The sequence below is a fragment of the Tachyglossus aculeatus genome, chromosome 16, assembly GCF_015852505.1.
Source record: "Tachyglossus aculeatus isolate mTacAcu1 chromosome 16, mTacAcu1.pri, whole genome shotgun sequence".
Lineage (NCBI taxonomy): Eukaryota > Metazoa > Chordata > Mammalia > Monotremata > Tachyglossidae > Tachyglossus > Tachyglossus aculeatus.
In genome coordinates, this window is record NC_052081.1 from 19,928,426 (window position 1) to 19,941,209 (window position 12,784).

The 12,784-nt window shown below is 41.5% G+C and overlaps 1 protein-coding gene across 4 annotated transcripts in view; it reads right to left on the minus strand.

Annotated features, from left to right (window-relative positions):
• Positions 1-12,784, minus strand: part of KCNT2 (potassium sodium-activated channel subfamily T member 2) — a 368,421-nt gene that overhangs the window by 290,257 nt on the left and 65,380 nt on the right. The window lies entirely within an intron of this gene.

Consider the following 12,784-nt stretch of genomic DNA (forward strand, 5'->3'; position numbering starts at 1 on the left):
TTATCTGTCTGCCCCCTTCTAGACTGTGAGCCTGTTGTTGAGTAGGGATTGTCTCTGTTGCTGAGTTGTACTTTCCAAGTGCTTAGTACAGTGCTCTGCTCACAGTAAGCACTCAATAAATACGATTGAGTGAATGAATGAATAATCAGGTCAGACACTATCCCTGTCCTATACAGGTCTCACGGTATGAAGTGGAAAGGAGAACTAGTATTTATTTTAAAACCACTTTACAGATGAGGAAACAGGCTCAGAGAAGCAAAATGATATGCCAAGGGACACAATGGGCAAGCTGAGATTAGAACCCAGGTCCCCTGACTCATTCATTCATTCATTCACTCATTCAATCATATTTATTGAGCGCTTACTGTGTGCAGAGCACTGTACTAAGCGCTTGGGAAGTACAGGTTGGCAACATATAGAGCCGGTCCCTACCCAACAATGGGCTCAAAGACTCCCAGTCCCATGCCTGGCCATGCAGCTTCCTATTGTCTAATTGTTGCTGTGTTCCACCATGGGCTTAATACAGTGATTTCCACTCAGCTGGCACTCAATAATACTATTTATTGATGGAATAATGTTCCCCATAGCGCCATAAAAACAGAGTGGTTATCAGATATTACGGTTTGTGAGATGTTGTTTAGGACAAAAAGGAGCCACATAAATCTTTATGTTACCACATCCTCACAGAGGCAATATTTAACAGAGTCGGTTGCTATTAGGAATTAATGCCTAATGTTGATGTTACAAATGTGTTACACAATAATTATGGAATGTATTAATTTTTCAAACACTTCCTATTGAGAAAAGCCATGGGAGACAAGGAACAAGCAACTTCTGTGTTTTCCATTAGTTAAAATGTCATATTCCGCTGTTTCTTAATTATGTCATGTCTTGGCACATATGATGGATGAAATCCAATGAGGATGTCGATGAGTAAATTTCACATGTCCCTTGTATTTTTATAAGAAGCCATTCATCTACATTATTCTCTGAATTTCATTTTTTTGCTTAAAAACTCAGTTAATCATTTTAAATTTATATGTAATTGGTAAAAATGAATAATGTCTAATATAAGAATGCATATGTTAAAATGTAAGATATAAGAAAAATGACTTTCATGTTACTCTGGTGTACTGAGTTGCCTGGGTCTGAGTCACCCAGATGAAAAGAGCTAATTCTCTTCCCTTCCTTCATGTGGAATCAGGAAAATGGAGCTAGGATTGAGGCCATGGTCCTTGTCTAATTCCCCCCATGGATTCTTTCCCAGTGCTTTATCACAGTGCTCTGCACACACCAAGCGCTTGATAAATAATATTGCTTTGAGAACTACTACTGAAAAGGGAGAGCAGGAGTATAAGTAGTATCTTTATCCACTCTTCTTCACTAGTCTGTGATGTCTACTACCTGTCTTTAATAAAATATCTCTAAAATACCTCTAAAATATGCCCTTTCCTCTCCATTCTAACTGCCTCCACACTGATCCAACCACCCATTATATCCCACCTTGATTACTGAATCTGCCTCATATCATCCCGACAGAATCCTCTAACAGGTGAATACTAATTTATTTATACCCTCCCTTTACTGTTTTCTATATTTATATATAGATGCCTATATCTATATATAACATATATACTAAAATACAAAATCAATTGTACAGTCAATTTGTTCTGATTTATAAATATGTTCAGTACGGGGTAAGCTCCTATGGTTAGGGAAAATGCCTAGTGTTTCCCAACGCTTAGAACAGTGCTTTGCACATAGTAAGTGCTTAATAATAATAATAATAATAATGGTATTTGTTGAGTGTTTACTATGTGCAAAGCACTGTTCTAAGCGCTGGGGGATACAAGGTGATCAGGTTGTCCCACGTGGAGCTTAGTCTTAATCCCCATTTTACAGATGAGGGAACTGAGGCACAGAGAAGTTAAGTGACTTGCCCAAAGTCACACAACTGACAATTGGCAGAGCCAGGATTTGAACCCATGACCTCGGACTCCAAAGCCCATACTCTTTCCACTGAGCCATGCTGCTTAACAAATGCCATCATTGCTATTATTATTATTATTCTGCCATACTTTCCAAGTGCTGGTACAGTGCCCTGCCCCATGAGGGCTCAGTGTCCCTACCCTTCTCCCGCAAGGGGATAAGAAGCCAGGGAAGCTCCCAGAGCTGAGTGCGGAGAAGTAAGGAAGCAGATATTTTCCTTAGACAGGAAATGGAGGTAGAGGCAATTGCAATCCGGGTCAGGCTTGGAAAGCTAAGATGTTGAGTTGGGGGTTCTACTCTTACAGGAGAGATTTTAGCATCTTATGTCAATGCCCAAAATAGATTTTGGCTTCAGTACATTAGAGGTGAAAGTAATTTATGCCCTAAAAGAGCCAAATGTACTTTGGGTTCCAATTGTTAGGTTCATTCACTAGCAAAGCACCAACAATTATTATCTTTTTAGGAATAAAAAAGTTTGATGAACAGCAGCTCCAAAGAATGAGTCAATTATCTTACTAGCAAATGTGCCAAACAGAACTCATCTTCCTACCAACTCCCTGTGCACCCCCTGACTTTCTCATCACTGTAGACAGCACCACCATCCTCCCTGTCTCACAAGCCCATCACCTTTGGCATTATCCTCAAATCATCTTTCTCATTCAACCCACATAGTCAGTATGTCACTGTCATGTTGGTTCAACCATCACGATATCTCTAAAATATGCCCTTTCCCCTGCATCCAAATGGCTACCACACAGATCCAAGCACTATTATATTCATTCATTCAATCGTATCCCACCTTGACTACTGCATCGGCCTCTTCACTGACCTCTCTGACTCCTGTCTCTGTCCACTCATGTCCTTACTTCACTCTGCTGCCCAGATCACTGTTCTCAAAACATAATCAGCGCATGTCTCCCCTCTTCTCAAGGACCACCAGTGGCTATCCATCCATCTCTACCTCAAACAGAAGCTCCTTTCCATTGGCTATACAGCATTCAATCTGCTCACCCCCTCCTGCTCACCTTGCTGATTTCCTAAAACAACTCAGCCTGCATACTTCACTCCTCTACCACCAACCTACTCACCATGCCTCAATCTCGTATATCTCAACACCAATCCCTTGCCTATTTCCTCCCTCTGGTCTAGAAAACCCTCCCACTTCATATATGACAGACCATCACTCTCCTCACCTTCAAAGACTTACTAAAATCATATCTCAAAAGGCGTTCCCCCACTAAGCCTTCATTTTTCCTACTCCCTCTTCCTTCCGCGGCACAATGCACTTGAATCTGTACCCTCTATGCACTTAGTAGTCACCCCCCCCTCAGCCCAACAGCACTTATGTAATGTCCAAAATTCATTTTAATGTCTGTCTCCTCTTCTGGACTGTATGCTTCTTGTGGGCAGAGAATATGTCTATCAACCTAGTTGTACTGTCCTTTTTTTTTAATGGTATTTGTTCAGCACTTACTATGTGCCAAGCACTGAGGTAGATACAAGGTAATCAGGTTGTCCCACGTGGGGTTCACAGTTTTAATCCCCATTTTATAGATGAGGTAACTGAGGCACAGAGAAGTTAAGTGACTTGCCCAGAGTAAAACAGCTGAGAAGTGGCGAAGCCGGGATTAGAACTGACTCCCAAGTCCGTGCTCTTTCCACTAAGCCATGCTGCTTCTTGGCATTTAGCACAGTGTTCTGCACTCAATAAATACCATAAATTGATTGATTGATATTTGCCCTTTTAGAAATCTATTAATAAAGAACATCAATATTAAAAGAAAGTTTCTATTTGATATGAATTATAACGGCTTACATAATTGTAGATAAATTACACTGTCGGTGATAGCCACTTTAAACCTGAAGATTTATACATATGTATGCATAAATATATATGTACATATTATATATAATTATATTTATATGAGCGTAGAGATGTGGGAGTGTGTTTCTGTGTCTATATTAGTTCCATATGTTTCAGTGGAGCAAAAATACTCAATGGTATATTTTCTCTTGGTCATAAAACAAGAAAATTACTTCCATTTGAAATATTTTTCATACATGAAACTACCAAGTGAAACCCAAAATATAAGGATTAAGTTGCATTGCAGTACAGGGAATTTTGGAAGCAACAAGGTATAAATGAGGGGAAAACGAGCATCTTTAAATGTTCCTCTAAAAAATGGAAAAGAAATAAAAGCAGCCATTCGCCCCCTTGAGAGCTTGGTCATTTTAAGAATTCTAATATTATTCAGCAACCAAGCAAAATGCATATTCAATTTTAAAATACAAAATTACACCCTCAGAGTTTAAGGACTGTCTGAGTCCATTCAGTTCAATGGGAAAGTATTTTCAAAACCAACTGAAAGGAAAAGCACTTGGGAGTCATAACTTTTGTTATTAGATTCATACTATGGTAGGGTTCTAAAGCAAAGGAGAGGTATTGAGAAGAAATGAGAGAAGAGAAAGAGAAGAGCAAAGATAAACTAAGAGAAAGTAAGAAAGAGAAACCAAAGAGAAGCAGTCTGGCCTAGTGGAAAGAGCACAGTCCTGGGAGTCGTAAGGACCTGGGTTATAATCCTGGATCCACTACTTGTCTGCTGTGTGACCTTGGGCAAGTCACTTACCTTCTCTGTGCCTGTTACCTCATCTGTAAAATGAAGATTAGACTCTGAGCCCCACATGGAACATGGACTTAGCCCATGGCTTGGCACATAGGAAACAGTGCCAGAGCTTAGAACAGTGCTTGGGACATAGTAAGCACTTAACGAATACCATCGTTATTATTAACAAATACCATTTTAAAAATGATGCCACTGTTAACAACTCCTTGCAGTTAAAAGGCAAAAGCTTGCAACAGGGTGCATTTTCATTATTCATTCATTCGATCGTATTTATTGAGCGCTTACTGTGTGCAGAGCACTGAACTAAGCGCTTGGGAAGTACAAGTCGGCAACATATAGAGACGTTCCCTACCCAACAACAGGCTCACAGTCGAAAAGGGGGAGACACCTCCTCCAAGAGGCCTTCCCAGACTGATCCCCCTTTTTCCTCTCCTTCTCCCCACCCCCCCAGCCCTACCTCCTTCCCCTCCCCACAGCACTTGAATATATATTTGTACAGATTTATTACTCTATTTATTTTACTTGTACATATTTACTATTCTATTTATTTTGTTAATGATGTGCATCCAGCTTTAATTCTATTTGTTCTGACGATTTTGACACCTGTCTACATGTTTTCTTTTGTTGTCTGTCTCCCCCTTCTAGACTGTGAGCCCGTTGTTGGGTAGGGACCGTCTCTATATGTTGCCGACTTGGACTTCCCAAGTGCTTAGTACAATGCTCTGCACACAGTAAGCGCTCAATAAATACGATTGAATGAATGAATGAATGAAAAGGACAAAACATGTAGACAGGTGTCAAAATCATCAGCATAGAATTATAGCTATATGCACAGCATTAATATAGTAAATATGTACAAGTAATATAAATAGCAGCAGATAAATAATAATAGCAGATAATCAATTACCTGCATAGCTCCCCAAACAAGGTGACTCTCTGGATTTTGGAGGTGTTCACAAATATGAATACATTGTACTGTACTCTCCCGAGTGCTTAGTAAAGTCCTCTGCTCATAGTAAGCACTTAATAAATACTACTGACTAATATTCGCTGCTATTGCAGAGGGAGTATTATCACAGTATAATAAAAGTAATAATGATGGTATTTGTTAAGCACATACTACGTGCCAGGCACTGTTCTAAGCTCCGGGGTAGATACAAGGTAATCAGGTTGTCCCACATGGGACTCGGTCTTAATCCCCATTTTACAGTTGAAGTAACTGAGGCACAGAGAAGTTAAGTGACTTGCCCGAGGTCACACAGCAGACAAGTGACCCACATTCTCTGATTCCCAAGCCCATGCTCTTTCCACTAAGCCACTCCGCTTCTCTGAGTAAGAGACTGTCTCATGCATAAATGGCCTCATAGTGCCAGAAAGAAATATTGTCTTAAGTGATGTTTATGGCCACATGGGAGGATATTTTCCTGGTCACCCGTAGCAGCAGAAAGCCGCCCATAAGTAAGACTTGGGAAGTCAAGCAGTGTGGCTCAGTGGAAAGAACACGAGCTTTGGAGTCAGAGGTCATGGGTTCAAATCCTGGCTCTGCCAATTGTCAGCTGTGTGACTTTGGGTAAGTCACTTAACTTCTCTTGTCCTCAGTTACCTCATCAATAAAATGGGGATTAAGACTGTAAACCCCCCGTGGGACAACCTGATCACCTTGTAACCTCCCCGGCACTTAGAACAGTGCCTTGCACATAGTAAGCGCTTAATAAAAGCCATAAAAAAAGTTAAGGTGGTGTGATTTAGATTGGGCTCCAGACAGAGCCCAATAAGGGCATTGATTCTATTAAAATAATCCTATCACTGGATTCATTTAAGTCGGAGTTCAAATTAGACAATGATTATGGGGCTTTTACTGTGTCCTCCGAGTCGCCACAATTGAGCTGGATGTCGTTGCAACATCTCACAAAAACCACAGCCCTGCTCCTTCTGGGTGGGTAGCCAGTTTGTTTCTGGAAGAACTCGGTGGGAATTGGACTTAAGCACATACCCCTAACCCCTTGTTTTTTTCGGGGGGAGGTTATGGTATTTGTTAATAACTTACCATTCATTCATTCAGTCATCATCATCATCATCAATCGTATTTATTGAGCGCTTACTGTGTGCAGAGCACTGTACTAAGCGCTTGGGAAATACAAATTGGCAACATATAGAGCCAGTCCCTACCCAACAGTGGGCTCACAGTCTAAAAGGGGGAGACAAAACCAAACATACTAACAAAATAAAATAAATAGAATAGATATGTACAAGTAAAACCGTATGTATTGAGTGCTTACTGTGTGCAGAGCACTGTACTAAGCGCTTGGGAAGTACAAGTTGGAAACATAGAGACGGTCCCTACCCAACACAGTCTAGAAGATGTGCCAGACACTGTGCTAAGCTCCGGGGTAGATCCAAGTTAATGTGGTTGGACACAGTCCCTGTCCCACATAGGGCTCACAGTCTTAATCCCCATTTTAGTGATGAAATAAATGAGGCCCAGAGAAGTTAAGTGACTTGCCCAAGGTCAACCAGCAGATGTGACAGAGAAAGGATTAGAAGCCAGGTCCTTCTGACTGGCTCTACCCGCTGAGCCAGGCTGCTTCCCTTTGAAGAGTAGACGCAGCTCAGTCCCCTTCACAGAAAAGGAGGAAGCTTAAAAACATGGCAACAGCACTTCAGTGTTCTGCTTACATCTTTCTTCATTGAGATTGATGCGCTTCCAAGACATTTAGAGACATATAGAGAAGCAGCGTGGTTTAGTGGAAAGAGCACGGACTTGGGAGTCAGAGGATGTGGGTTCTAATCCCGCCTCCACCATCTGTCTGCTGTGTGACTATGGTCAAGTCATTTAACTTCTCTGGGCCTCAGTTACCTCATCTGTAAAATGGAGATTAAAAGTGAGAGCCCCACGTGGGACAACCTAATTATCCTGTATCTACCCCAGTACAGTACAGAACTCAGCACATAGTAAGTGCTTAACAACAATCATAATTATTATTATATTTTGCCTGCCACGTTCCCCCAACACTATGCCTACCTAAAAACAGTCCTTGATTGTCCTGTTCCATTTCTTGTTTACTGCAACTGATGCGATTCATTGCCCAAAAGAAATTACTTCAAATCACTTAAGTACCCAAATAGGAAACATCACAAATATGACCAAAATGACATGAACTAGCTGCATTTTTTTTAAAAAAGGGAAATCCCTATGAAAAGGATTTATGAAGATTTATTAATCAGTACACATGTAGTTACTAGTCATTGCTTTTCTTCAAAGGCCACCTCGATAGACTGTAAGCTCCCTGCGGGCAGGGATAGATAGCTTCTACCAACTCTACTATATTGTACTTTCCCAAGCACTTAGTACAGTGCTCTGCAAACAGTGAGTGCATTCAATATATATAACTGACTGATGAGATATTGAATTATTATCTGATGGACTCTCCCATTAGTACACATTCCTCACCAATAGGGAACAAACCCAATCCAAAATGTGTTTAATGCCTTAAAATCTCAGACAACAGCTTGCACCCTACAGACAACGGGCTCAAAGTCTACAGGGGGAGATGGCATAAATATAAATAAATGCATATATAAATAAATTACAGAAATATACATATTTGCTATGGGGATGGGAGAGATGATGAATGAAGGAGCCAGTGAGAGCGGAGCCGAAATGAGTGGGAGAAGAGGGCTTAGTTAAGGAAGGCATCTTGGAGATGTGCTTTCAATAAGGTTTTGAAGTGGGGGAGAGCAATTATCTGTCTGATATGAGGAGGGAGGGCAATCCAGGTCAATTCAAAAGAGTTGAATTAACAATTCAACAATTCAGAGTTGGTAGACATGATCCCTGAACTCAAATGCACTCAACAATGAGCCCACAAGTGAGCATGCGCTGATGTCTCAGGTTGATTCAGGGTCAAATTTACCCTGGTTCCCTGCTGCAGAGATGCTACAGTACTGTCGGAAATAATCGGTGTCTCTGTATGTGCAGACATGAGCGGGATCTCCACGGTCCTGTCCCCAACAGAGACGGGGGTCATGGAGGTCTGGGAGACCCGCCCCCTCCAGCTGATGCCTTGGGTGGATTCTCCAGGGATCAGCCTCGGATGGGGTGATGGCAAGAGGAACCCCACTTGCACTCAGATCCCACTAAGTGGTCGGAGCGGATTCTGAGAAGGCAAGACCAGAATCAGCCTGGTGGCAACATTGCCAAAAAAGTGACCGTGAGGAACTGGGCCTCTTCACAACACTGGGATGACATCATTATGTGACGCGATGATATCACAAGGAACACGGGTACACGAGTATTCTGGCCCCATCTCAGGATGGCCGAATGTCTGAAGCCGACCGAATCGAGAGAGTGCTGGGAAGTCTGAGAGCCGCAGTCTGACAAAGCCGCATCTCGTCCTGGTCACAGTACCTTCCCTGTCCAAAAGTCTGTTTCTCCTCTTCCTCCAGGCTTTATGAAGGCAAACTCGGGTCTGACTAGACTGTAGACTGTGAGCAGGGAATGTTTCTACCATCTGTGTTATACCGTACTCTCCCAAAAGCTCAGTATAGTGTGCTGCACACAGTAAACACTCAATAAATATGACTGATTGATTGACTGACTTGCTGTTCCTGGAGTGGTGGATTCCAGCCCTGCATTTTGGCAAGAGCCTGGCCTGGGGAGACCTGCAGTAAGCAGACCAGGTGGGCTCAGAAGGGCCACGGCAGGAGGAGAAAACAGACTCTTCCCAGCACACTGGGGGCTTCTTTGCGCAGGAGAAGCATGGCCCAGCCTCTCTGTTCTTGGTGGATTTGGAATCACCAGACAGTCATCTAAACAAGCCAAATCAGTCTTCTGGCCAAAAAGGCTTCTTGTGTATGGTAATGATAATAACAATTACGGTATTTGTTAGCACCTACTAGGTGCCACGCACTGTTCTAAATGCTGGGGTGGATACAAGGTAATCAGGTAGGACACAGTCCCTGTCCCACATGGGGCTCACAGTCTAAATTCCCATTTTACAGACGAGGTAACTGAGGCCCAGAGACATTAAGTGACTTGCCCAAGGTCACAAAGCAGACTCCCAAGGGCTCAGTACAGTGACCTGCACACCCTAAACACTCAATAAATACCATTGATTTCCTTTCCGGATCAGGGGTGGACAGAGACACATATATCCTGAAGGGAGCCCTCCACGACCTATCCAGATCTATCTAGCATGGATGGAATTTGTTTTCCTCCATAAATTACCAGTTTCTTCTTGGACACAGAAGACAAGGAAAGAACTTTCACTGAATCACAGGCCCAGGGCAGAGTTTGGGGCAGGAGAGCTGCTTTGAATTGACAGCCAACCTGAGGTCAGCCGACTGACTGCTAGGACACAGTTCTGAATCTTCTGGCATTCCTGGACTGTTTGGAGAAGGCTCTGGGGCCCGGGTCACTGTTGCCCAGGGTACCCATGCTTGCCCCAGCGCCCTAATCAGGGTGGTTCAAAAGTCTCATTTCCAAGATAAAGAGAGAAATCAGGGCTTGGAAGCTTTAGCTTTCCCGACTTAGGAATTCTGATGGAGGGGAGAGTACTTTTTATGCTCCCCCAGAACGATTATCAATCAATCAGTCAAGCAATGACATTTATTGAAGGCACATCTCCTCCAAGAAGCCTTCCCTGACTAAGCCCTCCTCTCCTCTTTTCCCACTCCCTTCTGCGCTGCTCTTACTTGTTCCTTCATTCATCCTCCCTCCCATCCCCACAGCACATATGGGATCCTGTACATATCTGTATGTATATGTAATTTATGTAGTTATTTCCCTGAATAAGCCCTCTGCTCGTCTTTTCCCACTCGCTTCTGCACCACTCTTACTTGCTGCTTCATTCATCCTCCCATCCCTACAGCATATACGTTGTATATATCTTTAATTTATTTATTTCCCTAAGCCCTCCTCTCATCTTTTCCCACTCCCTTCTGCACCGCTCTTACTTGCTCTTTCATTCATCCTCCCTCCTATCCCCACAGCACATATGTGTATATCTGTATATATCTGTAATTTATTCATTTACCTATTCATTTACTTATATCAATGTCTGTTTCCCCCTCTAGACTCTGAGCTCACTGTGGGCAGGAATGTGTCTGTTTTTGTTATATTGTACTCTCCCAAGCGCTTACAGTGCTTTGCACACAATAAGAGCTTAATAAATACGATTGAATGAATAAAGGAATTAATGAATTAATGCTCCAGGGGATTGGATAGTTGTATAAAAATTGAGGCAACTCCCCATAGAATTGTCCTGACTTCACCAAGTGGAAGCCAGACCAGGGTAGAAGGAATTGCTCAAGAGTAATGGGGTGGGGTTGGGGGAAAAGGGGGTCTCAGTGCAGACGAGGTACACTCCCTCCCAAGCCCCCCATGGGGGGCTGCTACCCAACACAGGGGCTGCTTCATGAGTAGAGACATCATCTTTAAAACTGAAATCAACCAATCAATACTATTTCCTACTTACTGGGTGCCGAGCACTGTACTAAGCACTTGGAAGAGTCCAATGCAACAGAATTAGCACATACGTTCCCTTCCCATGACGAGCGCATCCCCTACATAGTTTTTTAGTGAGAATGATACACTTTAAGAAGGAATTTTTCAGCTCTAAATTCTTAACTTTAAAAAAAAAAGTAACGAATACAGAAAATGCAATTTCACAATGCCGGCTTGTCACTGTATCGTAATTGATATTCTCAGCAGAGAAATGTGTTCATGCTCTTCCTTGTTCATTAGTAGAAATTTTTCCGTTTACTCGGAATATCAATTTGTTCCTTATTACATGTAATGAAAAAACCGCAACCAGCAACACAGTCGAAATGGTTCTGACGATAAAGAACTGATACGATGACAAAGGTATGGTCTTTGTTTAAAAGCAGAAAAATGGCTTTATGTATTAAAATTCTCAAGAATCCTATTATTTAAGATATTTAAATAATTAATATTTCAGGAAATAAAGTTATGAACAGTACAGCTGCCCCTTTATGTGAAAATTGAGGCCAAAACATTTTTAGATGCAATTTATTAAGAATTAAATTATGTGCTTATTCTTCTTCATAGTAATGTAAGATAAAAAATATTTTTTTTACCTTTTTAAACATAAGTGGTTTGATGATCATGACTGTGCAGGCATATAATCCAAATGAAGCATTATCTATATGTATACATAAAATTTGCATTCATTTAATTGTTAAGACTCTAAAGAGACCGCTTTTTAAAATATGTAACGCCGCTTCTACGGCATAGTATTCAAAAGACCCAAGCACTGGTACTTTCACAATAGAAATTTTAAAAATCACTTACAGTTTGGTTTGAAATTAGAGCACAAAGAACATTTATTGGCTCCGTCTTGGAGGAAACACTAGTGAGGCAAGTTCAAAAGATGAGTAAAGAATCAGTTTTAACCACACTAATGAACATCTCGGCATTGCCTTAATGTCAACCCCTTTATCGTTTGGTTTATTCTACTGTACCTTTTTCCTGCATGAGACATTGACGGTTCAAGTCCGGGAAAAGGCACAAAAGCAGATCCACAGGGAACTAGCTGGGGAGACATAATGATCTTCTTCTTGTGAATCAGGTGAAAAAGACTCCAATTTGTTTATACCCATATGCCCACCTTTAATCCAACGGAACACCTAAAGGATAAAATGCGTGTCCTCCTTTCCACTGTTTGAGGAATGTTTATGTAAACCTTTCAGCAGTTGATTCTAATTTCTGTTATTGCTACCTTTGTCTCAGCTCTGCTAGACAGATTGTTATGGAAATTGTGATGCAGCAGGAAGGCCACTGTTCTGGTTAACATGATTATTTCCCAGGGCTCTGTATATTCATTAATTGCAAATCAGTTGTCAAAACTGTGCTCTCTTACATCCCTACTTCAACCTTATGGGTTTCCCTCATGGCTCACATTTTGAATTTTTTCTCCCAAACTCAGACCTATCAAATATTATTTGTAAGATTATCTCCAAACTATTACACAGTGAACATAAAAGTAGTTTCATCTAAAATGTTGTAACCTCACCCAGATACTGAAAGAGAATGACAATTCCTAGCTTCTTAATCAAATAAATGCCCACAGGCAATCTTTCAAATACTTGTAGATGCAAGAAACTGTCATTCATAAATATACTCCATTTGCAAGTTGCCACAATGTTGAAAA